The sequence below is a fragment of the Onychostoma macrolepis genome, chromosome 10 (genome assembly GCF_012432095.1).
Source record: "Onychostoma macrolepis isolate SWU-2019 chromosome 10, ASM1243209v1, whole genome shotgun sequence".
Taxonomy (NCBI): Eukaryota; Metazoa; Chordata; class Actinopteri; order Cypriniformes; family Cyprinidae; genus Onychostoma; species Onychostoma macrolepis.
The window spans coordinates 20,460,902-20,486,852 of record NC_081164.1 but is presented as its reverse complement, the minus strand read 5'-3'; the positions used below and the strand labels follow the sequence as shown (position 1 = coordinate 20,486,852).

The following is a 25,951-nucleotide window of genomic DNA, read 5'->3' as shown; positions in this document are numbered from 1 at the left end:
TCTGGAATGCCGTAATACCGGAAGATCTGATTAAATAACATCTCTGCTGTCTGTAACGCAGTGGGAAGGCCTGGGAGAGGTATGAGGTGACAGAACTTTGAGAATCGGTCGACAATGACGAAGATGCAGGTGTCACCGTCGGAGATGGGGAGATCTGTAATGAAGTCTACTCCTAGGTGTGACCAAGGACGGTGTGGTATAGGTAGTGGGAGGAGTTTGCCGGTTGGAAGATGACGGGTGCTTTTTGAGATGGCGCAATCCGGGCAGCCCCGTACGAACCTTCTCACGTCCCTGGCCATGTTGGGCCACCAGAAGCGGTCTTGTAGCAGCGAGAGGGTGGCGTTGGCCCCTGGGTGACCAGTACCTAGGGAGGTGTGAGTAGTGTGAATGAGAGGGATTCGTTGGGTACGTGGAACGTATTGGTGGTCAGGTGGGCAGCCCGGTGGATTGGGAGGAGGATTGGTGGAGGCGACTGGAGGAGAGGTCCATTGGATGGGGCTGCTGATTATTTCTGTGGGTAGAATGGTTTCTGGTGATTCTGGGTCTTCTTCGGGGTTGTGTAGGCGGGATAGGGCGTCTGCTTTTACATTCTTGGGTCCTGGACGGTAGGAGATCTTGAAATTGAATCTAGTGAAGAATAAAGCCCAACGGGCTTGCCTGGGGTTCAACCTTTTGGCGTCACGAAGATACTGGAGGTTTTTGTGGTCAGTTAATACCAGGAATGGATGAGCAGCCCCCTCCAACCAGTGCCTCCACTCTTCTAGGGCAAGTTTGATGGCTAGAAGTTCCCTGTTGCCGATATCATAATTTCTTTCCGCCGGGCTGAGTTTCCGGGAAAAGTAGGCGCATGGATGGAGTTTGGGAGGCGCCCCTGCTGCTGTGATAGGATGGCCCCGACCCCGGTGGTGGATGCATCGACTTCGACTGTGAAGGGTATGTTGGGATTAGGGTGGACCAGGAGTGGTGCGTTGGTGAATGCTATTTTCAAGGTGAAGGCTTTCTGGGCATTAGAGTTCCATGATAGTGTTCTGGGGTTACCTTTTAGGAGATCGGTGAGGGGACTGGTGATGGTACTGTAGTTTGAGAAACCGGCGATAAAAGTTGGAGAATCCTAGGAACCTTTGGAGTTCTTTAATGGTGTTGGGTCGGGGCCAAGAGGTGATGGCTTCCACCTTCCCCTTGTCCATGCGAGTGCCACCACTGCTGATGATGTATCCGAGGAAATGGACGGTAGACTGATGGAAAGTGCATTTCTCAGCTTTGAGGAAGAGATGGTACTGGCGGAGGCGCTGTAGGACCTCCGCAACGTGTTGGCGATGTTCGGCCAGTAAATGAGGATGTCGTCAATATACACAACCACAAAACGATGAAGGAACTCCCGGAGCACCTCATGCATGAAGCCTTGGAAGACTGAAGGAGCATTGACCAGCCCATACGGCATGACCCTATATTCATAATGTCCAGTAGGAGTGACAAATGCGGTCTTCCATTCATCTCCTTTTCTGATGCGAATGAGGTTGTAGGCGCTGCGGAGGTCCAATTTAGTGAAGATGGTGGCACCGCGGAGTTGTTCCAACGCTGTGGGGACAAGGGAAGAGGATATCGAATTTAACTGTGATCTCATTTAGTTTCCGGTAGTCGATGCATGGCCGGAGGCCGCCATCTTTGGCCACGAAGAAGAAACTGGAAGCAGCAGGGAGGTTGATGGGACTATGTAACCTTGTTTCAACGCCTCCTCAATGTACTCCTCCATGGCCTTGTGCTCGGGAGGTGAAAGTGGATAGATTCTCCCGTGTGGTACTGGTTCACCCGGTAGGAGGTCGATGGCGCAGTCCCATGGCCGGTGTGGTGGTAGCTGGGCAGCTTTCTTCGGACAGAAGACGTCATTAAAGTGGGAGTAGCAAGCGGGGATGTCCACGGATTGCTTCTCTATCGGGCTCTCGATGGATGTTGAGTGAACTGGAATGTGAATTGGGTCGTCGGAAACTGGTGATGGACGCCTGGGGAAACAGTGAGGGAAGCAACTCTCACCCCACTTTAAGACTTCTCCTGTCCTCCAAGATAGATGAGGGTTGTGCTGCACCAGCCACGGGCGCCCAAGGATGACGTCCGCAGTGGAGCCCTCCAGAACCAACAGATGTATTTCTTCAAGATGCAACTGACCAATTTGTAGACCAATTGGGCCAACACTCTGACGGACGCAACGTCTTGTTAGCGGTTGTCCAGTTATTGATTGGACCTCATAGGCGTTCTCCGTAGTCGAGGTCGAGAGCCCAAGCTGATGGACGAGGGATCCGGAGATGAAATTCCCCGCTGAGCCGGAGTCGAGGAGGGCGGACACTGAAATTATACAGGAGCCGGCAGTAAGTTGTACGATTGTGGATAGAGGATTCAGTTTAGGTATGTGAGGACGGATGGTACTCACCACGGCTCGTGGGGGTCGAAGTGGGCACTCCAGGATCCTGTGCCCGCTCTCGCCACAATACAGGCATAACCCTTGAGTGATTCTCCTCTGTCTCTCTTTCATCGATAGACGAGTTGAGTCAGTTTGCATCGGTTCTGGAGGGTCACTGGTTTCTGGCGGTTGCGGAGGAGGAGATGCAATGGCATAGGCGGTCTCATTACTGCAGGATTGAATGCGATTAGAGCATCGAATAGCCAGTTGGATAAATTTTTCCAGGCCATAGGTGTCGTCATATGCCGAAAGGTGCAAGCGCAGAGAGGATTAAGCCCTTGTCGAAAAGCGGTTAGAGAGAGGGCTCGTTCCATCCGCTGGCTGCTGCGAGTGTGCGAAATTGGAGAGCATATGCATGAATGGGTGTTGTACCCTGACGTAATCGATATAATTGCTCACCCACAGTCGAGTCTCCAGGGGAGCTGCTGAACACCTCTCTGAAGTGGTGCAGGAAGTTCTGGAACGCGTTTGCGTGGCGGGTCCCGCCTGGTGCAAAATGGTCTCAGCCCAACGAAGTGCCGGTCCAGTTAGGGAGGTGACTATGAAGGCTATCTTGGACTGATCATTCGGGAACATCTGCGGATGTAAGTCCATGGTGAGGTTACATTGTAAGAGAAAGCCATTGCATTCCTCCGCCGCACCAGAGAAGAGCGCTGGCCTGGCCATGGGACTGGCGAAGACAATCGGAGAAGAAGTGTCAGAGGTGGTGCGAGTGGGTGATGATGGTGGAGCTGATGGCACTGGTGGTTTGGGTGATGGCCGATCCGTGACAATAGTTCGCAAGTAGTTCTCAATGAGGAGATTTTTATTTAATAATTATCACATATCTAATAAGGAACTACCTTTGTCCTAAAATTGTTACTTACTGCTTAGTTAATCTTACTTCTCTATTAGTTAATAGTATTAAGTTGAGTGTTAATGTAGTACTAGCTATTACTCCCTGCATAGTTACTTGTTAACAATGGACCATTATTCTAAAGTGTTACCATAAATCCTTTTGGAGGTTTACAAAAAGACTATCATTTCACATTAAAAACTAATAAGATATACTACACTATTGTGCAAATCTTAGACAATGGCAAGATATGAGACTTAAAATAAATTATAACTATTCATTGTAATAATCCATTGTAAATTAAATGGATGCAATGTGTTAATTTGTGTGTTATAAATAATCATACTCTTAAATGCTATAAAATAAGTACTACAATGTATAAAAACTGTTGTTATGATTATTCATCAGATGATACATTTTGTTTATATACTCACACACTATGTATTCATTATAATGCCTTAAGAATACCCTAATAATGAATATGCCCTTATAATAAATATGTGTTACCATACTTCTTGTGTTGCATAGATGTTGTGTAGAAGAGAAAATCTAAAGATAAAACTATGAGTGGAATGATGACAAACTTCATTAATCTATCACAATTTCAATAATCAATAGCATTCCAGCTTAAATTTAAGTGCATTTTTCTCTTTTATGTTTCTCTCAGATGGCATCTCTGTCATGCTATCTATGCATTCATATCAGGACAGGAGTGAAATTTAACATCAGGCCATACAGCTCATTTGGCTCATTATCACTTCAGAGGAAATAAATATTCAATATCCAGTCTGTGACATACGATAAAATGGGTTTCTGCTCTGCCAGTTTGACAATTGAGATATAAATCACCCTAAAAAACGAAATCAAATGTGATAATCATTCAAAACATTAACCAGAGAGGATGCTGGCTTAAATATTTGAAGAGTTAATATGTGTTTAACTAATGTTCTAAACCAGGGGTAAAATAAAGCATAGATAATAGGATTTAGACATGAATTTATATACAATGTAATGCATTTATTAGCTCATTTTATCAGTTTTGGAATCTTATTTTATAGATTCAATGTTGATTTGATTAAATTGATCTTAATTCAAATCTTATACTTTACACCTTATTCACGATTGATAGCATACACTTCAACTATTTGTCCAGCGTCTAGCACGTAGTGTAACTTAGAAATTCTGTTTATTTTATTACGTGGCCAACGATAACACAAACAAAATGCTAGTAGTTTATCAAATATCGAGCAAGGTAACAAAGATCAGAGCAAAGGTTGACTTGAAAATTACACAGCACACGACAATAATTCTTTATGAATTAAACAAGTTTATTTGCTAACTATGGTACAGTATACTAAGCTAAAACACACACACACACGTTCCGGCAAGATGATTGCAATTTGAAGAAAGTTTAAGGTTCTAATGCTCGTTTCCAAGAATTCTGTAAATTCAACCTGAGGAAGTCATAAGCAGAGAACTTTACTATCTTTACTTTTAAGGATTAATTCAACCAACTCAGCGAGATATGGAGATTGTTTGTTACTTGCTTTTCAAGTTGAGTTTGACAGGTACTCTCCGGTTCCGTTTCCTTCCTGGTTGGGAAACCTCCGGGGCTGCTGATTGGCTGCTGAAGTCGTCGTTGCGTGATGTCACTGGGGACCAGTGGCGGCTGCTGGTCTTTCAAAGAGGGGAAGCTGATTTTCGGCCTACATCATAAAAATTGTCCATTTATTTATACGTAAATTCTGCCCTACGTTCCTTTTCAAGAAAATGCTCTGTGACCCTGTTGTACCAACTAGGCGTCTTTCCCAGTGACGCTAGCCTAGCCTACTGTATGAATGAATGAATGAACAAACAATCTAAAAAAAAAAGATATTAAACTCGACAGAGGAAATGTGGGAATTAGGTTAAACTGAAACAAGGAATGTGGTGTATAATAGGGTTGTCACCATACCATAAATATGTCTTACGATACAGCTTAATTTATAATTCAATTCTACAAAATTAATCAAAATGTAATAAATAAATAGATGTAAGTGAAAACAGACACTATTATTCTCTGAATACTTAATGTGAATGAATGACTGGCTATTGTTATCCATGAAGTGATCTAAACAAAACTCATCTTAGCACTGCACAGAAGCTGCATGAAGTGACATTTAGATGTGGCATTTATTCATTTAGACTGTATTTATAATTGCATAAATAATGTTATGAGATTAATGTTTTAAATACTCAATTCTGAATATAGAAATATGTTGGAAAATAATGTAATATGCCTGCTTTTAGACGGGAAACTTTAAAACGGCCAGCAGGTGGCAGAAGTTCCTGATTGAATCACCGAGTCATTCAAATGATTCTTTCAAAACGTCTGAATCTTTCAGGAGCGAATCAAATGACTGTTTTTATGAGTGGCTCAGTGAATCAGTGATTCTCCCAAGACAACGCGGATTTGGATTCGAACACAAACGAAACAAAAACAGCACTCTTGCTCGTGTCTTATTGCCTAAGTGTCAGGAGCATTTTTTGCTTGCATATCTTGAAATTTCTGAGTTAGCAGCATGTATATTAAAACATAACATTATAAATGAATAAAAAATATATATAATGATTGATAAGAACCAAGTGCAAAGCCGCGATGGGACTGAGCTCCAATAGCTTCAGCTTCAGCGACTTTTTATAGGACAAAACCACTGTCAATCAAACTGAGATGCAGTCTTTCGACAGACCCTCCAATCATCACGCAGAAGCCAGGAGTCCAGGCACGCCCACTCCTCCATTCACCCCCAGGGACGCTGAGCGTCCGTGGGCAGGACATAATCGCAGCATTTATCCAATGACCGTCTAGTTTCGAAGCACTGAAAAAAACTGTTCAAAGCAGCCCCATTGAAGTCAATGGACGCTAGGCTTCAACAGAAAAATACACTGATGCCACGGGAATGTATGAGAAGGAACTCGAGTCCGACCTGCTATATGTAGCTGATTCTGAACGAACTTGTCTTCGAGATGAACAAATTTTTAGTCAATCAAATTTTTTTTAGTCAATAAAATGTTAACACAATAGTACATGTTTGACCATTAATTTTCTGACATTATAGGGGAAGCCGAGCTTCCCTTGCAGTCTTAAAGAAATCCCCACTGCTGGGGACAGCCCTCCTGTGAGTGGTTGGCTTCTTGGTGATGAGCTTTGAAGTTCTTTAGAGTTCTCACAGCTTCGGTTGGTTCTGATGGCTTCTTCAGTAAGAAGTTTTCACAGAGTGTTTGAGGTTGGATGATCAGCTTGATGGTAATATATTGAAACAAGTGGAATTAAAAAAAAAAAAAAAAAACTACAACATAGCGTTTGTAACAAGTAATAAGGTGAACTCATCAACATGAGAGAGAAATATTCAGATTCAGATGTTTATTAAAAAATGTACAGGTGTAGGAAACAGGAACGTAACAGAATTACAAACTGGAGGACTGCATAAAACAAGAGCACAAAGACAGAACCCTGATAGCTAGTGCTTTTCTCAAAACTTAATTTTTCTGAATCATTTTTAATATATTTTGGGGCCACTGTGTACTTTTGAATAGCCAAAACCACTTTGTGTACACCAGGCCACTGACCTGTCATTTAGACAGTGAATTTGCATCTTTGTTAATTTGACCAACTTCAGACAAAAACTAATCATCTAAGGAAATCCACTTGTTTATCTGCTTGGTATTTGACATAGGTAAATAATCCTGATGGTCCTGTTATCATGTTCTGCTGCAATGACAATCCCCCAGTGATCTGTTCATTAAGAGTGTGAAAACAAACACATGCAATACATACCAAATACATATGCTGCATTGTCCTCAGAGGTCTGTGAGTTTGTTTTGATAAGTTTAAAAGTTGCAAAACTTCAGAATCAGTATGAATATTAAAATCACCAATAAGAATTTATTTATAATTATTACCACAAGTTGTAAGTTCAGAAAATCTCTAGTAATATGCTACATTATTATTTAATGGTTAATTATGTAATAATTCAGCAACAAGACGTGTATTAGATGTTGTCATGTGTCCACTACAGTCTGTGGATACCCTATGTAAGGACTGTGCAGCCTGGTCTCATTGTTTATACGTAGGTATTAATACATAACATTTACAAGCACAAAACGTACATTTTTGTACGTTTATATTGATGATATATTCATCGACGTATTTCAATGTTTAAAACATATTTTTAGCTAAAAAACGTAAAATATTTACATATCTTTTATATCATTAACATAATTCGTATCAATGCATTTTTATCATTTTATCAATAAGTGATTTAGATTTTTAGACCCCTTAACCTGCCGTTTTATAGCAAATATGCATTTTTATAATTTTATCAAGTGATTTAGATTTTTAGACCCCTTAACCTACCCCCAAACCTAAACCTACCCATTTTATAGCTAATATGCATTTTTATCATTTTATCAATAAGCGATTTAGATATTTAGACCCCTTTACCTACCTCCAAACCTTAACCTACCCATGTTATAGTGGATATAAAATGCAATTGACCGAAATATACAGAAAAATAACCATTTTAGTAACAACATAGGGTTAAAAATATTTTTATAGTTGCTAATCCCACTCCTACCTCTAAACCTAAACATAACTATTTCTGTACAGTATAAGAAAAACATGACAGACAGAGAAATGCAATTATAATTATTTATTTATTGCAAAAATGTCAAAAGCAGTTAATCGCTGAAAATATTATCCAGATTATTTTCCCGTGAGGCCTACACGCATCATTCAAGCACACCTCACCAGAAACAAAGCATGTCGCAATCTGTGATGAATGCAGGAGAGAGCCAATGAGCATTCGATTATCCTGCCAGCTGTCGTTTGAAGCGGCAACATTTGAATTTGTAAAGAGCGCGTCAGTCAGTGCGGTCTTTGCTGTTTGCGGTCACCGGACTCGCTGCTCAGGATGGAGATGAAGATCGCCGAATAAAGGCTTGGATTTGGGTCTGTTCCTCGCAGTCATATGGATTCGGAAGATTTGGATTACAGCGCACAAATAAAATTGTTTCATTTCGTAATTATGTTGCATTTTTGGTGTATTTTATAGTTCTATTGTCAGTCACAGCATGTCGGAAAAAACGCCTTGGGCCATGGCAAACAAAGTAAACATTACATGACAAGTAAAGGTTAAATGATTGCAGAAATATTTATTTATTTTAAGGGTTTAAAGGGAAGTCTTGTTTAACATCAAATCAACATCAAAGAACTGCAATATTGAGTTTCTATATTAAATAATTACTCTTGCCAGTAGCCACTGACTCCCTGTGTAGCATTTTTAAACTGCCCTGTTTGTGTCAAAGTTACTGAAATACATTCATATGAAGTCAAGGCTGTTTTCTTTCAAACATTCATTCTGTATCTCACTATGGGAATCGCCTCGGGCATGACCAATCCTGGAAGCACCAATTACACCACGTCTGTCGGTTGACAGACCAATCATGACAGTGATGAGGGAGTCCCGCCTCCCCAATATATACCACTGCATAACGGTCCCTACCTCATTCTCTTCCCCGTGAAGATCCTTTTAGAAGCTATCCTCAGCAGATCCTCGTTGAGTGGCCGCTAAACTGTTCACGGACGAGCCGTTTTTAGGTACGTCACCGAACACGGCTGCTTTTTGGTTGGGAAATACTCTCTGTTAAAGTGAATATTGTGAATATTTGCCTTTCTGCTGCTTTTTGTGGTGGGGACCAGTGCGTCAGGGCGAGTTCTCATTTTCTTTATCAAGCAGTTATAGCTCTTTTTCTTTCTCTAATTATCGAGAGGCACGTTGTGGTGATCTCGTTAATCACTCAGTGTTCGCATCTCTGTTATGGCGACTGCGAGCCCATCCAGCAGCACAGCGAAAGGGAAAGATTCCTCTGGTCCGTGTGCATGCGGGCCTATGATCTCGTCTAAAGACTCTCACCCTTTGTGCATATCGTGTTTGGGAGTTAGACATGCACAGGCTGCACTCGCTAATCCCGAGTGCTGCCCGCACTGCTCTCAGTTCCCGTTAAGGGTTTTGGCCGCGAATAAAGGGGATCCGAGTCTTTCTGCGCCTCCCGCGGAAATGAACAATTCCCCTCACCCATGCCAGGGGAACTGGACCTTATTGAAATGTGTAGAAGAGCAGCTGCTAAACTCTCTATCGACTGGCCATCTCAGCAAGAGGGCCAGGGTGCAGAGAGGGATTTATATGATGGGAAGAGGCTGCCATCATGTACTTCCCCAGTCAAGCAGCTGATACCAGCTGTCCCAGCATGTGTAACAGAGATGCGGCGCTTCTGGGACAAACCCTTCTCACACAGGGTTCCTGTTAAAGGTTTTTCTAGGCTGGACGTTCATAATATGGAGGAGTTGGGGATGTCCAACCCACCTCCAGTCGAAGTGTCGGTGGCAAGTCACCTCCACCCCAATCGGCAGGCAGCCCTATCCTCCTCCTCTCCTTCTCTGCCAGGACAGACAGAGAGGCTGTCTGCTTCTCTTTTTCAAAAAATGTTACCGCACCTCTGCCCTGGCTGTCAGAGCCCTAAATGTCACCTCACTGCTCACAGCATACCAAGCTGAGCTCATGGAGGAGATGCATGGGGAGGCAGATTGATGCTGGGTCACCCGATTCAGCTTTGTGGGAAGAGATCTGCGTCATTGCAGATCTCAACCTGTGCTCATCAAGGGGAGCAGTCCAGAGCTGCGGCCGCAGCATGGGCCTGGCCGTGGTGGGTGAAAGAGCCCTGTGGTTGGGTCTGATGGGCTTATCAGAAAGGGAGAAGGCAGAGTTTCTTGATGCCCCAGTGGAGCCAAAAGCCGTGACGAAGATGCGTTAGCAGTGCGACTTGCGCAAGAAGGATGGGGAAGTTTTTGAAACATGCCTTCCCAGGAAGCCGACTGCTCGGCCAAACCAACCCATGCGTCCAGGGTTTGCCTCTGCTTCCAGGGGGGGTCAGTCAGGATACAGACACATTTAGATGTATTTACACAGTTTAATGCAGGACATTAATTAATTTAACCTGCAGTTACAAATGCAGAAAAAAGGGTTTTGATATACAAGACATAAAATGTTGAATACTCATTTAAAATTATATACATAAAAAAAACAAGATACTTTAAATAAGAAATTAAGACCGCCAGTAGGTGTCAGCAAGTCACTGTTAATAAGTGAGTCATTGCGATTGAACTGAATCATTTAAACAGTTGATTCATTCAGGAACGAAACACCGTCATTGCTCAGAGACACAAAATTGTGCTGTGGTGGCTGTTAGGAATTATTTTTGTTGTCGAAATAAAGCAAAAACAGGTAATATGGTCTAAAAGGCAAGTCTATTAATTAACTTCTTGTTAATTGAACTGTTGTGTAAAAATCTATATGTAGGCTAATCATGCTGATTTTTGGAGAAAAAAATTTATTTTACTCTTCGTGTGATATTGATTTACTATATGAAATGATATAAATATACAAATTTTCTGCCCTATATCTTCAATTTTGTGATCATTCTAAATGCATTTTAACAGACTGAATCACGCAGTGAAAGAACTCATTCTAAATGCATGCGTGCACTAGTCTAATCTACTAGACGTCACAGCACTCTGTAGGAGTGTTTTGATTGGTTTTTGCAAAATACTGATAAATGTCAAATCGCACATTGTTAAAACAACAATTACGATATTATCGCAGACGATATATATCGCACACCCTGCACTGTCTTTTTGGTTAATTTGTGCAAAACCTTTTGCTAAACTGTCAAAGCTTCATTCTAACCACCAATGCAACAATGCAAGTCTTTACTTTACCTCTACATGCTTGCGAAGGGTTGATGTCCAGATTTTATAAGCCTCTAGTTTCGTCTCCCTAGGCAAACACAGTTTACACTGTATAATAGAGCTTAAATATGGCCAGGGGTTCACTTCATTTCCTTCGAATACGACGGGGTTTGGTGTTCAGCTGGGTCTGCACAATTAACGCCTGTCTTGTCCGTCTGCATCTTTCTTGTGATTTTAGCGCCAGGTTGTTCTCCTGCCCATTATTTACTGCATAATTTCCAGGGAGCGATTTTTTTTTTTTTACTCAGTAATTAATGTGTTTTAAAATGTAGCGAAGTACAATACTTCAAACTAAATATACTTGAGTAAAAGTAAAATTACAGATTTAAAAAATTACTTTAAAAAGTAGAAGTACACAAAAAAGCTACTGAATTACAGTAATGCGAGTAAATGTAATTCGTTACTTTCCACCTCTGCCCTCAGGGAGGGAAAAAGCGGCGGGCGACCTAACCTGTGGTCTGGTTTTGGGTCAAGAGTGGGGTTACAGCACTCACGGAGTCTCTGTAGCACCCCTCCAGCAAAGAAGCATCAGGGAAATTTTCAAGAAAAATGTTCAAAGGGAAGTTCTCTTGTTGGAGTGTTGGCACCAGTTCATCCAGTGCCCCACATGTTGGTTCTACCCTTTCTACCCGCGGGGTTATGCAAGAGAGAGGACGGAAGTTTACACAAGTGTTCCCATTTGAAAGAAATAAAATGTTTCCTGTGCATCCAGGCAGTGGGCCAAGGGCACAGATTTGTGTGAAAATAAAACAAAAATACACACAAATACATCCAAATCAGAGTTGCAAGCAACAGAGTGTTAATGTCAACAGCAGAAGAGTCAGCTCAGAGTTTAGAGGAAGAAATAACCTCTCTATTGAGCAAAAGAGTACTTGGTGGTGCCACGGAGGACAGCCAATGCGGTTTTACTCGGTGCCGTCAACCCCAAAAGAGCCTTTTGGGGATGACGGCACCGAGTAAAACCGTACTGGCTGTCCTCCGGTCTCCGTCCCATCTTGGATTTGCGGAACCTCAACAAACACCTCAGAAAGTACAAGTTCAAAATGCTCACAGTAAAAACATTATACAATGTTATTCGTCCCAGAGACATCAGTAGATCTGAAGGACGCTTACTTTCACATAAACATTTATCCGGCGCACAGAAAATTCCTCAGGTTTGCCTATCAGGGCACAGCCTACGAATTTTTGACGGTTCCGTTCGGTTTGGCAGTGGCCCCGCGAATTTTTACGAAATGCGTCGAGGCAGCTCTAACACCGCTGAGAATAGCGGGTCTCAGAGTGTCAGCTTATTTGGACGATCTCCTCCTCTCTGCTCCGTCACGGCGGCAGGCAGAGATAGATACGAATCTGCTTGTGTCTCATTTAAAAGGCTTAGGCTTCAAAATAAACGAGACAAAAAGCTGCTTAGTGCCCACGCAGGAAATCATTTACCTAGGTCTCAGGCTGAACTCAGACCGGTATCAGGCGCATCAGGTCAATTTGCGGTTGTCTCTCTCTTTTCCAGAGGGGAAAAAAAGTCCCATTCAGACTATGTCTACGTCTTCTAGGTCTGATGGCCTCGGCAGTGTCTGTCATCCTGTTGGGACTGTTGCGAATGAGAGAGCTTCAGTGCTGGGTAGCGGCACAGCGCTTATGTCCGAAGCGCCACCTCAACCGCAAAGTGATAGTGTCATCACATTGCTTGCGTGCTCTCCGCTGCTGGAGAGATCGAGCTTTCCTCGAATCAGGGACTCCGCTGGGAGCTATTTCTCTGAGAAAGGTGGTAACGACGGATGCGTCGCTCACAGGTTGGGGTGCAGTGTGCGAGGGCAGAATAGTGAAAGGGAAATGGCCCGTCTCGCTACAGAACACACATATAAACTTCCTGGAACTGTTAACAGTGTTTCTAGCATTGAAACATTTCGTGCAGTTCCTACGGAATCACCACGTTTTGGTCAGATCGGACAAACACAATGGCGGTGGCATATATAACTTGTCAAGGGGGAACACGTTCTCCCCGGCTTCACAGTCTAGCACGAAAACTCATTGTGTGGGGCTTGAAGCATTTTCATTCAGTACGAGCGACTCGTGTCCCGGGAATAATGAATGTGGGGGCAGATCTCCTGTCCAGGGGGAACCCTCTGTACGGAGAATGGACTCTCCACCCTCAGGTAGTGAACCAGTTATGGGAGAGGTTCGGTCAAGCTGCCGTAGATCTCTTCGCCTCGCACGAAAATACCCATTGCCCTCTATTCTTTTCTCTGGCGAGAGATGGTGCACCGATGGGTGTGGTAGCCGTGGCCAAACGTACTGCTTTATCGTTTCCCCCTCTGAGTCTGATCGTACCAACTCTAAAAAGGGTAAGAGAGAGTGGTCACAGTAATACTGATCGTTTTGAACTGGCCAGGGAAGTTGTGGCTGACGGAGATAATCCAGCTCCTGCACGATCGGCCCTGGCCTCTCCCGTTGCGCAGAGACCTCCTCTCAAAAGTGCACAGAGAGATTTTTCATCCGGCACCGGACAAAGTGGCTCTTTGGGCCTGGCCCGTGAGAGGTTGAATTTAAGTGTTACGGGTGTAGGACCTCAACAAACGGACACACAAAATTAGTGCAAAAACAGCACAGTCCTTAAAAGAAGTCCTCTACGAGCCATCTGCGGTCATGAGACTAGTTAACGATTAATCTCAGACCACGGTTTGACCCGTTTCCTGTCAGCGTTTTCTCATCCACTCAGAGGGATGATAATGACTAACTTAATCAGGGAAAAACAAAGCTCCTGTGTTTTAAAGAACTGCAAGAGTCTTTCTTGCAACCCGTGGAGCAACCGCGTGATTTAGTCAAGATATAGGGATCCATACATTTCAAACAGGAAAAGGACCATTAAAGGAACTTACTGCCCTCAGGCCGTCAAAACCACGAGATCTGTAACATGACCGTCGGACGACTCCCGCGTGCTCTGTCTCCAACTTTTCTCTTGCAACAAAAGAAACACTAACTTACACAAATGATCTCTAAAGACAATCATTTATTTCCATTGCCATTGATGCAAGTGTATCAACAAATAACATGTTTGATGTGATGATGTCTTACATATATGCTTGATGTTTTATGTTATGCGTGGTGTGCTCTATTTCGATCTTAACCTTATAACTTTCTTTTGAATAGATTGCCATGTGTAGTATCATATTAGAGCGTATTTCAAATGCAGGAAGTTGGAATTAATGTTATGTCGATGTTCAGTTTCATATGAAGGGTGAATACTTTTATAACCATTTATTAGAAATATCCCTCACATGATGGACGAAGCATTATTTTAATATATGCACGGAAAGAAGCCGCGCGGGCATGGCTTCGCTGCGTAAAGACAATCTGATTGGAAGATGCCTTTAGTGGGTGGACAGAATCCAGTCCGTTAAAACTCCGTGACACAAAGCTGCTGGGGCTGCTAAAAAAAAGAACTGGGCTGCTGAAAACTGGGCCGCTGGAAGATCTTTGCGGCTGGAAAACCTTTGCTGCTGGAAAGCCTACAGCCTTAACATCAGGTTGACCATCCAAGACTTCAACACTATCAACTTCTGACAAAGAAACTTGCAAAGCCTGCAGCTAAGGACTTCAAAGCCTTGCCATTTGCGCGCGGCCAGGAAGCCACCAATCCAAAAGGGATTCCCAGAGTGACGTCACGCAACAACGACTCCGCAGCCGCAAAATCAGCTCCGGGATTCCCTCAAGCACAGAGAGCCAGCTCAGCCTTCAAGTCAACTTAACGCAAGTAACCAAACAAACATCTCTATTTGCTGAGCTGATGTGAATTAATCTTTAAGAGTAAAGTCAAAGCCTCTGTTTGTGACTCCGTCAGGTCTTAGAACCTTAAACTTTCTTCAAATCGCAACCCTCTTGCCCGAACGTGTGTGTATGTTTTGTGTTAGTATTGTATCATAGAATAGCAAATAAACTCTCGCTTCATTTATGATGCTGTGTTTTTCAAGTTTGGAACTATTTGCCAAAGATCGTGTTACCTGTTGCTCAAAATTTCCCAATGAATTCTGTATTATTATCGTGGCCATAAAATAAAGAGAATTGCTAAATATACTGGTTTAATGCTCGCTGGCTAGAGTCGTTAAGAAAGTAAATTATACGTTTTGATTAATACCAATTAATCAGATCCAGCGAATCTCTATGATTCGATTCCCTAAAGCTAAAATTCAAATTAAAAGCTTCAATAAACAGCTAATAAAATTATTACATGGGTTTGCCGCCGAGGGTGATTGAAACAATTCAAAATGCGAGAGCGGCTTCGACGCGCTCTGCATATGATAGGAAATGGAATGTATTTGAGTTATGGTGCGAGCAAAGGCAAATTGTAACTTTTCAATGTTCAGTGGCAGATGTGTTGTGTCATTACGTGGACAGGACGAAGGGATTAAGAAGGAGTAATCAGTTATTTGTTTCATGGGCTGATTCTCATAAGGGTAAACCAATTTCTCGTCAGTGCCTGTCCCACTGGCTGGTGGAAGCTATTATATTGAGTTATAATAGCATGGGTCTAAGTCCTCCAGAGGGGCTGAGGGTTCATAGTGCCCGTGGTTTAGCCACCTCGTGGCCGTTGTTTAAGGGCGTTTCAATTCAGGACATTTGTGCGGCGGCGAGTTGAGATTCACCACACATTTTTGTCAGATTTTATAGGATGGATGTTACAGAGCCTTCGTTGGCTCATTCCGTCCTAAGTGTGTAAAAAAAAAAAAAAAAACACTTGTACAGAGGTTGTTTTTATTTCACGTCTCCATCCTATTCTGTGAATAATACATGGAGTTCTTGTGTTAAGTCATGACACATTACTGAGTTGGTTGGCATGCCTGCTTCAGACAGCATATCTGCAATACGAGAGTTGTCTATATCCCATAGTGAGATACCGAACGAATGTTTGAAAGAGAACTTTAGGTTACTCACGTAACCCCGGTTCTCTGATAACATGAGTGAGGTATCTCACCACACTTCCCTCCTTGCAGTAGCACGGGGAAGAGATATGCTGAGAATGAGGTAGGGACCGTTATGCAGTGGTATATATTGGGGAGACGGGACTCCCTCATCACTGTCGTGATTGGTCTGTCAACCGACAGACGTGGTGTAATTGGTGCTTCCAGGGTTGGTCACGCCCGAGGCGATTCCCATAGTGAGATACCTCACTCATGTTATCAGAGAACCGGGGTTACGTGAGTAACCTAAAGTTATAGGTGCATCAGTGACCACAAGCACAAAACACAGACTACCTTGTACACATTTACAAAGATATTGTGAGGTTTATCAGTAATAGTAGTGATAAATTTTGGTGAAGGTAAATCTGGTGCAACAACCTCTTTTTATTATTTAAACAAACATACATACATACATTTATACATAATGTCTTTAATACTTTATGTATACCAGCATAAAGCAGCTAGCATGTTAATAAGATAATAGCATAGTACACTCATACTGGTTAAAGCAGTCCATTTTTTATTACACTGAACCATTTTGTACTAATAATTTTCATCATTGAATTTACTTTGCTTTGAATTTATCGTGCATTGCAGTGCACTTTGTCTCCGTGAAGAATACGTGTAATGCTTCCTTTAAGAGATAGTGGCAGCCTCAGTCACCGTTTATGTTCATTGCATCTTTACTCTGTACAGTTTTTGGTGAACAGTTCCTTTAATATTTTGTTAATCATGAATGACAATCTGTAAAAATGTCTATCAGAGAGGATGCTGGCTGAAATATTTGAAGAGTTAGAATGTGTTTAACTGATGTTTTAAACCAGCGGTAAAATAAAGCATAGATAAGAGGATTCAAACCACAGCTAACATACAAAGTCCATGCTAGAAATGTCATTGTAGTAGAAGATATTGTTGTGATGTCTGTTCGTGAACAGATATCCCTTAAAATGAATAACATTTCTGCAATCGTTTAACCATTACCTGTCATGTAATATTTACTTTGTTTGCCATGGGACACAAAAGGCATTTTCTCTGACATGCTGTGACTGACAATAGAACCATAAAATACACCAAAAACTCAACATAATTACAAAAGGAATCAATTATATTTGTGCGCTGTAATCCAAATCTTCAGAATCCATATGACTGCGAGGAACAGAACCAAATCCAAGCCTTTATTCAGCGATCTTCATCTCGAGTCCAGCAACAAGTCCAGCGACCGTAAGTAGCAAACAAAACACTCGCTGACGCGCTCGGTACGAATTCAAATGTTGCCATTTCAATAAAATGACAGGGTTTACGGCAGGAAAATCGAACACTCAATGGCTCTCGCCTGCTTCATCACAGATTGTGACATGCTGTGTTTCTGGTGAGGTGTGTTTGAATGAGAAGAAATGGGTTTCACTTTATTTTGATGGTCCCTTTAACACATTCTATTGACTATAAGTAATGTTGCACCTACATTTCTACTAACTCTCATTAGATTGTTAGTACTGTATTAGTTGACTGGTAGGGTTAGGGTTTGATTGTTGACACGTTCTTGCAAAGTTATTTATAGTCAGTAGAATATCTGTTGGGAGACCAACACAATAAGGAGTTAGTAGATATAAAGCAGACAGTCTACTAATACTCTTATGAGAGTTTGTTGACATGTAGTTGCAACATTACTTAGTGTCAACAGAATGTTCAAAAGGGACCATCAAAGTAAAGTGTTACCAAGAAATGTGCACCTTCACGGAGTGGATTGGATAATAATCTGGATAACATTTTCAGTGATTAACAACATAAATTCTGCTCTGCCCCTCACACAAACCTACTGTATTCCACCAGAGAGGACTGCAGCTGCAGCGCATTGTCATTTTGGATTACTTTTGGTACTGCTTTTAACATTTGTCCAATAAATAAATTATTTTGATTGCACTTATCTGTCATATTTTTCTTATACTGTACAGAAATAGTTATGGTAAGGTTTAGCGGTAGGAGTGGGATTAGTGACTATAAAAATATTTGTAATGCTATATTGTTACTAAAATAGGGGGTAGGTTAAGGGTTAAAATGATAAAAATGCATTGATACGAATATCTAATTGAGATAAAAGATACGTAGATATTTTACGCTGTTTAGCTAAAAATACGTAGCGATTAGTATGTTTTAAACGTTGAAATACATCTAAATTGTACGTTTCAGCATGAATAAAAATGTACAAAAATGTATGTTTTGTGCTTGTAAATGTTACGTATTAATACCTACGAAGAAACAGTGATACAAACTGCACACACAGTAGTTTTTTCTGGCCTTTCCAACCATGTTTTATTCTATCAATTTATGTCACGGAATATAGTTTTAAGATTTTTTTGAGAATGTATGTGGGTTGTTAAAGAGGTGGTTGTTTTCATAATTACTTATTTTTATTAGGGTTTGCACTTGACTTGACTTATTCAAATGCAAAACCTAATAATACAGTTTTTACATCATTATTGCAATCAAAAATTAAAACAGAAAAAAATAGCTATAATTCTAAATTAATCGGGACTCAATTTTTCTGGTTATTATCTGATTTCAAACTCTACCTTATCTATACTTTATGTATCTATATTTTAACATTCAAAATTCTTAACGACTAATGCTGTAATTGTCACGGTGCGCTGGGGACGAAGGAGCGAGGAGACGAGGAGTTCTTGAAAATACAAATCTTTAATGATTACAAACATGGAATACATTTAACAGCAGACAGGAAACATAGGGGAGAACACACTATAAATAGATAGAACTAACGAGGAGAAAACGAGACACACCTGGAAATCCATTAACTAATAATGGCATTAAACAAGGACCGGAACTAAACCAAATAAGGGCAAAACGGAACCAAATGGGAACAAACATGTAACAGTAATATAGTCATGTGTCCATCTTCAGGGATTGATCTCAAAGAAGGTTCTCCAAGTTCAGTAAATAACTAAAAACAAATCAAATATACAGTAATTTTGTTGTGTTTTGTTTTTTTCTCGCTCTCCCTGAGCCATCTTTGGAATGCCTTTCACATAGATTTTATGGTTAAGGTTTTTTCAGCAGATGTATGAAGTCAGACCTTAAATGTTTTGTTTGAAAAATGTTTTTCTTTCTTTTAAATGAATGCCACTTTGTTTGGTATCCAGTCGAAATTCTTAGATTTTATTGGTATGGCTTGTGTCCAAATTAATTTTGGGGTTAATGTATTGTTGCCATTGATGAACCTCAAAATGCCTTTGTCTATATGCACCCGGCCACTGACCTGTAATTCAGACATTGACTTTACGTTTTTGCTAGCTTAACCATTTAATTTACTAACTTTACACAGAAACTGTTCATCTAAGGAAATCCACTTGTGTGTCTATTTGGTATTGCACAGAGGTAAATAACTCCTGAGGGTCCTATTAACACATTCTGTGTTTAGAGTTCTGCTGGAGTGACAATTCACCAGTGATCTGCACAATAAGAATGTGAAAACAAACACACACAATACACTGATGCTTCATTGTCCTCAGACTGTGAGTTGGTGTTAATGAGTTTAAAGGGATACTCCACCCCAAAATGAAAATTTTGTCATTAATCACTAATCACCCCCATGTCGTTTCCAAACTCGTAAAAACTTCATTCGTCTTCAGAACACAATTTAATATATTATGTCGCAAGCACGCCTCAGATGACGCAGCACATAAACGCCTTTACGGTGTACGCTGGCCTCGACTTCAGTAGGTCACGGCGTTTACGTCCTACATCATCTGAGGTATGCTCTGCTAGTGAACTCATGACCGCGCTTGCAGGAAGTGTCACGGATGAGCAGAAAAAGTTGAATAAAGTCAATATATTGTTTTGGTTTTTTTTGCGCACAAAAAGTGTTCTGGTCGCATCATAAAATTCAGATTGCACGTCTGATAGCAGATGGACTGTTTTGACGACATCTTTCATACTTTTATGGACCGGCTGCTGTAGGTGCATCAGCAACCACAAGCACAAATCACAGACTACAGTGGGGCCTTGTACACATGTACAGAGATATTGTGTTGTTTATCAGTATTATTAATGATAAATGGGTGAAGGTGAGTCTGGTGCAAAACCTCTCTAAATTATTTAAATGAAAATACTTGTGATGCTTTCATACATAAATGTTGTGATTTAATCTCTGTACACGAAGAGCACAGGAGACTCAATTAATTTAAAAAAAAAAAGTTTAATTCTTGCATGTTGATAATGTAACAGGTCGAACGAGACGTGAGACATGCGGATCCATACGCAAAGCTTTATTCACAGACATGGTCATACACAGGCAGGGTTGAGCATCAGCAAACAGATATGTATAAGGCAAGACAAAGATTATTCCTAGGGCTGGTGTAGATCATCGATCGGCGAACAAAATCCAGAGGGCTTGACAACAGGGGTAATCCAGAAACATAAGCAATATTCCAGACGAGGTACAAATAGAGTCTGAGTGGCGAAACAAGGGTTAATCCATGATACACAGGCAGGAATCAGGAAACAAGGCAACATGAAAAGACTAGACTAAACAAGAACTAGAAACTAGGCTCTGTAAAGCAGCTAACACTAGGAGAGTGATAAATGCAGAACAATACCAGAGACTAAATAGAAATACAGAATGGCACGTTAAGGCAGCTAATACTAGAAGAGTGATAAACACTAGACAATACTCAGCAATCTGAAAGAGGAAGTCCAAGGCTTATAAAGGGTGTCTGAATGGATTCAGCTGTGTATGTGTAATCAGTGCATTCAGCTGTGTGTGTGAAATCAGTGCAATGGATCATGGGAACTGTAGTCCAGAGTGACACGTAACAGTCTGTGTGGTGTGAGAGTCAATATGATGAAGAGGCGACCTCTATGGAGCGAATTTTTGCCAATATTCATCAAACAAATCCAGTGTTTTACAAATAAACACAATCTGCTTTGCAAAGAAAAACTCGACTTTCAAACAAATGCAAAGTGATTTGCAAATACAAAACTCTATTTGAGAGAAAATGCAGAGGTATGGACAAATATATTTATTGTGTGTTGCAACTATGAGACTCCTTTGCCTTTTTATGAGGAAACTTGGCTTGATTTTCTCACAAATGCGTGCAGGCTGATTTTCTGACATGTGCAATTGAGCAACTTTCTTTTCCAAAAATAGCAGATGGCCTGTCAGTTAATTTACACTAGTCTCCCGAGACCAGAAACACCTCTTTACCTTTTCAGACCAGTATGAGTGGGGAACAGGTGAGTTTGTGTCTTATTATCTCTATAATTAACCATTTAGATGTTTTCAAAAAACGATACTACCACAGTGTCAGTGAAATTCACAACAAGTGCTGTAAAACTGTTAACATGATTGATTAGTTCAAAAATCAGGAGTGAAATGGCTAAACATTTAACTAGGCAGTCTTTCCCTATAAAAACGGATACATTCTCCGTAACTCTTATCCTCTGTTGGATCGCGGGATATAGAATATACATATATTGATACAATTGTTCAACATTCAAAACAATGCAGGGGTATCGTGTCACAATATGGTAATGAAAAAATGCAAATGTATAACGGATAGCAACAATATCGTGTACCAAAAATGAAAGCTTAGACAATTTAATTTAGTATCAGATATAGTAATATCACCCAAGAGGTCATTAATTATTAATAAGGCAGTCCTTCCCTATAAAAACTTATCCATTCTCCGTACCTCTTATCCTCTGTTGGATCGCGGGATATAGAATATATAACATTCAAAACAATGCAGGGGTATAACAATATATCGTGTCCCAATATATTGTAATACTAAAATGCAAATGTATAGTGGATAGCGACAATATTGTATACCAAAAATGAAAGCATTTAGAATTTTATTTTTACATTAGGTCAAGTGAGATTTATTGTCTTTCTGCTATATATGTTGAGACATAGCCTCCAGTGGAGAGAAATGTTGTAGGCTACCTCTGCAGTAAAAGTTTAAACAAGTATAAAACTACACATAGATAACGTACTGAAAGGAGTAGGCTAAACTAATTATACAAATAGGCTACTATAATGAAACTAGTTAAAGTTCAGGTGAGCTTTATTGTAATTCAGCTATGTGAATGTACCAAAATATAATCTAAACATTAATATCCCTTACGAAAATTAACCATGGTTTTACTAAATAAATACCATGGTATTTGTAGTAAAGCTGCCTATATTGAAATGGTAACCTGCAAAAAAAACATGATTACCACACTTTTACTACAGTAAAACCAACTTTAATTTTCATAAGGGATATCATAGTTTATTATCATATTTGTTTATATATAGTATAGTAATATACAACATGCCTTGTACAACATGTAAAACTAAAAGTGGCCTGTAAGGAGATATTTCATATTTCAACCAATATACCAGCAGATTTTAGTCTGACAATAGCCTGTTTGGAAATATCCAACTAAAATTATGTAGCTTTTTATATAAGGCCGAGCAACATTTTAACTCATGAAGTTAAGAATAAAAGGCTACCGTCAGGAATTATATTAGTGGCTCTTTAAAATGCAAACGTTCGTCATCTGAGTCACTCCGAGAAGAGTCCTCGCTGTCCAGAGTGTGTCTTCACCCGTGCAGCACGCTGTTTATTAAACCACTGTTTATTAAAATGCTGAATTTAGTATTACATCAGCGTGAACTTGTTCCTTCTCCCCAATTCACAGGACAAGAGTGACACCAGAAGAGAAATATTCATCAATTGCTTAGCTAAAAAGTTACATCATTAAAAAAAAAAAAAAAAAGTTTAAGACATTGTACTAAATAATGTGATTTTGTTTTCATTTTTTTTATTAATAATTAATGACCTCTTGGGTGATATTACTATATCTGATACTAAATTAAATTGTCTAAGCTTTCATTTTTGGTACACGATATTGTTGCTATCCGTTATACATTTGCATTTTTTCATTACCATATTGTGACACGATACCCCTGCATTGTTTTGAATGTTGAACAATTGTATCAATATATGTATATTCTATATCCCGCGATCCAACAGAGGATAAGAGTTACGGAGAATGTATCCGTTTTTATAGAGAAAGACTGCCTAGTTAAATGTTTAGCCATGTCACTCCTGATTTTTGAACTAATCAATCATGTTAACAGTTTTACAGCACTTGTTGTGAATTTCACTGACACTGTAGTAGGGTCGCTTTTTGAAAACATCAAAATGGTTAATTATAGAGATAGTAAGACACAAACTCACCTGTTCCCCACTCATACTGGTCTGAAAAGGTAAAGAGGTGTTTCGGGTCTCGGGAGACTAGCGTAAATTGACCGACAGAGCCATCTGCTGTTTTTGGAAAAGAAAGTTGCTCAATTGCACGTGTCAGAAAATCTGCCCGCACGCGCGTGAGAAAATCATGCCAAGTTTCCTCATAAAAAGGCAAATGAGTCTCACAGTTGTAACACACAATACATATATTTGTCCATACCTCTGCATTTTCTCTCAAATAGAGTTTTTTGTTTGCAAATCACTTTGGTTTTGTTGAAAGTCGAGTTTTTCTTTACAAAGCAGATTGTGTTTATTTGCAAAACACTGGATTTGTTTGATGAATATTGGCACAAAATACGCTCCATAGGGACCTCTTGTGGCAGTTGGATGGAAGTCTATGGACAGAATTCATGACAGATAATAGTCAATTATAAAAGTCAATTTATTATTACACTAAACTATTTTGCACTGATACTTTTCAGTTCTGAATGAATGAAATACCATTTATGCCACCATTTATGTTCATTGCATATTTTTTCTCCTGACAATGAATATGCATGGTCATTCTGTCTTAACATCAGACATGAGGGTAAGTAAATGATGACAGATCTTTTTTTGTTTGTTTGTTTGTTTTTGTTTAATTTTTGGTTAAGCTATTAAACTATTCCTTTAATATCTACACTGTAAAAAGTGAAAGTTTACTTAACTTAAAAAAATTTAGGAAACCCGTTGCCTTAAAATTATTAAGTACATAATAATAATAATAATAATAATAATAATAATAATAAAAAAAGTTAAGTGAACTTGACAATTCAAATAACTTATTTTTTAAATTATCATTTAATTTGTAACGGGTTTCCTCAATTTTTTTTAAGTTAAGTCAGCTTATCACTTTTTACAGTGTAGTTATTGTCAATTGCTGAATTGTATGTCTCAATCTGAAAACATGAATAAATATATGCTGTAATAATGCTATTTTTGCATTTTCAGGAATTGAAATCAGAGGTTGTACTCCAAGTTCAAAATAAATAAATTAAATAATTAAAATAAATGACCCTCAGTCAATCAAGAATGACAATCAGTAAAAATGTCCATCAGAGAGGATGCTGGCTGAAATATTCTAAGAGTTAGAATGTGCTTAACTGATATTTTAAACCAGCGGTAAAATAAAGCATAGATGAGAGGATTCAAACCACAGCTAACATACAAAGTCCATGTTAAAAATGTCATTGTAGTGGAAGAGACTGTTGTGATTTCTGTTAGTGAACAGATATAGAAAGGAATCCAGCAAAGCAGATAAACTGTCACAATGATTCCTAATGTCAGAGCAGCTTTCCTGTCAGATTTCCTCCTCACTGAACTTTCCATTGCAGATTGGCCACCCTTTACCAGAGAATTTATAACTTTTACTTGCCATTGTACAACATAAAATATCCTCAAATATACAGTGATGATCACAACACAAGGAAATAGGAAGAAAAAGATCAAATCAGTAAATCTCCAAGCAGGACTAATCATAACAATACACTGACCATAACACAATGTTTTGTGTGAGATATTGAAATATCCGTTACTAATTACATACTCAATATTGTAAACTGAACAACAAAACCAGCAGAGACAGATGCTTAAAGTTTTAGTCATAGTTATTTTCTGTGGGTACTGTAAAGGGTGACACACAGCCACATAACGATCAACAGCAATTAAAACTAAAGTACTAAGAGATGTACAAAGGAGCAGCCTAACAGTAATTACAAATACTCCACAGAAAGTGTCTCCAAAGTACCAACAAGTCTCAATTTGTTTGATACCCTCTATATGTATCACAGTAAGTCCAGTCAGAAAGTCGGTCACAGCCAGAGAAAGAATGAGCAGGTTGGTTGGAGTGTGAAGCTTCTTGAAGTGAGAGATGGAGATGATCACCAGCAGATTCAGAAACACAGTCCATGCTGACACCACTGATACAAACAGGTAAATGATATTGTATTCATTGCTGGAACGTTTTATCTTGATACACGAGGAGTTGATGGCAGGGAAGCAGTATTGAGTGTCATGATCCTCATAGGCCATGAGTGAGTCTCCTCCTGTTAGGAGTTTGGTCTGCTCTTCTTACTGTTCTTTCATTTATATGGTGTCTGGATCAGTCTGACCAACCCACCTACCACCCACTCTGATGCTGAACAATGACATTATTATTGTCTTGAAGCATAAACAAAACAGCAGTAACTAAGTTGTAAAAGTGTTTGTAGTCCTTCTTTGTATACCGCTAAGAGTGTGCCCAATTAGTTGTTTTGTGGTGATTGAGTGAGTTGTTGTCTTTTAACTAGATTTCAAGCAGTTTATTATCTACACAAGGTACTTTTAACAAATTGTGTCTTTAGATTAAATAGCAAATATATATGCAGTGGACTCTGCAAACAAATTATGGTAGAGATTTTATCACTAATATTCTTTCCTGAGACATTTTTACAGTGAGCTTTAAAGGAATATTTCACCCAATAAAGAACATTCTGTCATCATTTACTACCTTTACGTTGTTTTAAATTACTGGTATTGACCCTGTATATTAACTCTGAATCCTCTTATTTTACCACTGATCTAAAATATCAGTTAAAT

General features: G+C 39.9%; 1 pseudogene; it reads right to left on the bottom strand.

The window, feature by feature from the left end:
- Nucleotides 1–24,400: 24,400 nt before the first annotated feature.
- Nucleotides 24,401–25,459, bottom strand: LOC131548348 (trace amine-associated receptor 13c-like; annotated as a pseudogene).
- Nucleotides 25,460–25,951: the final 492 nt, after the last annotated feature.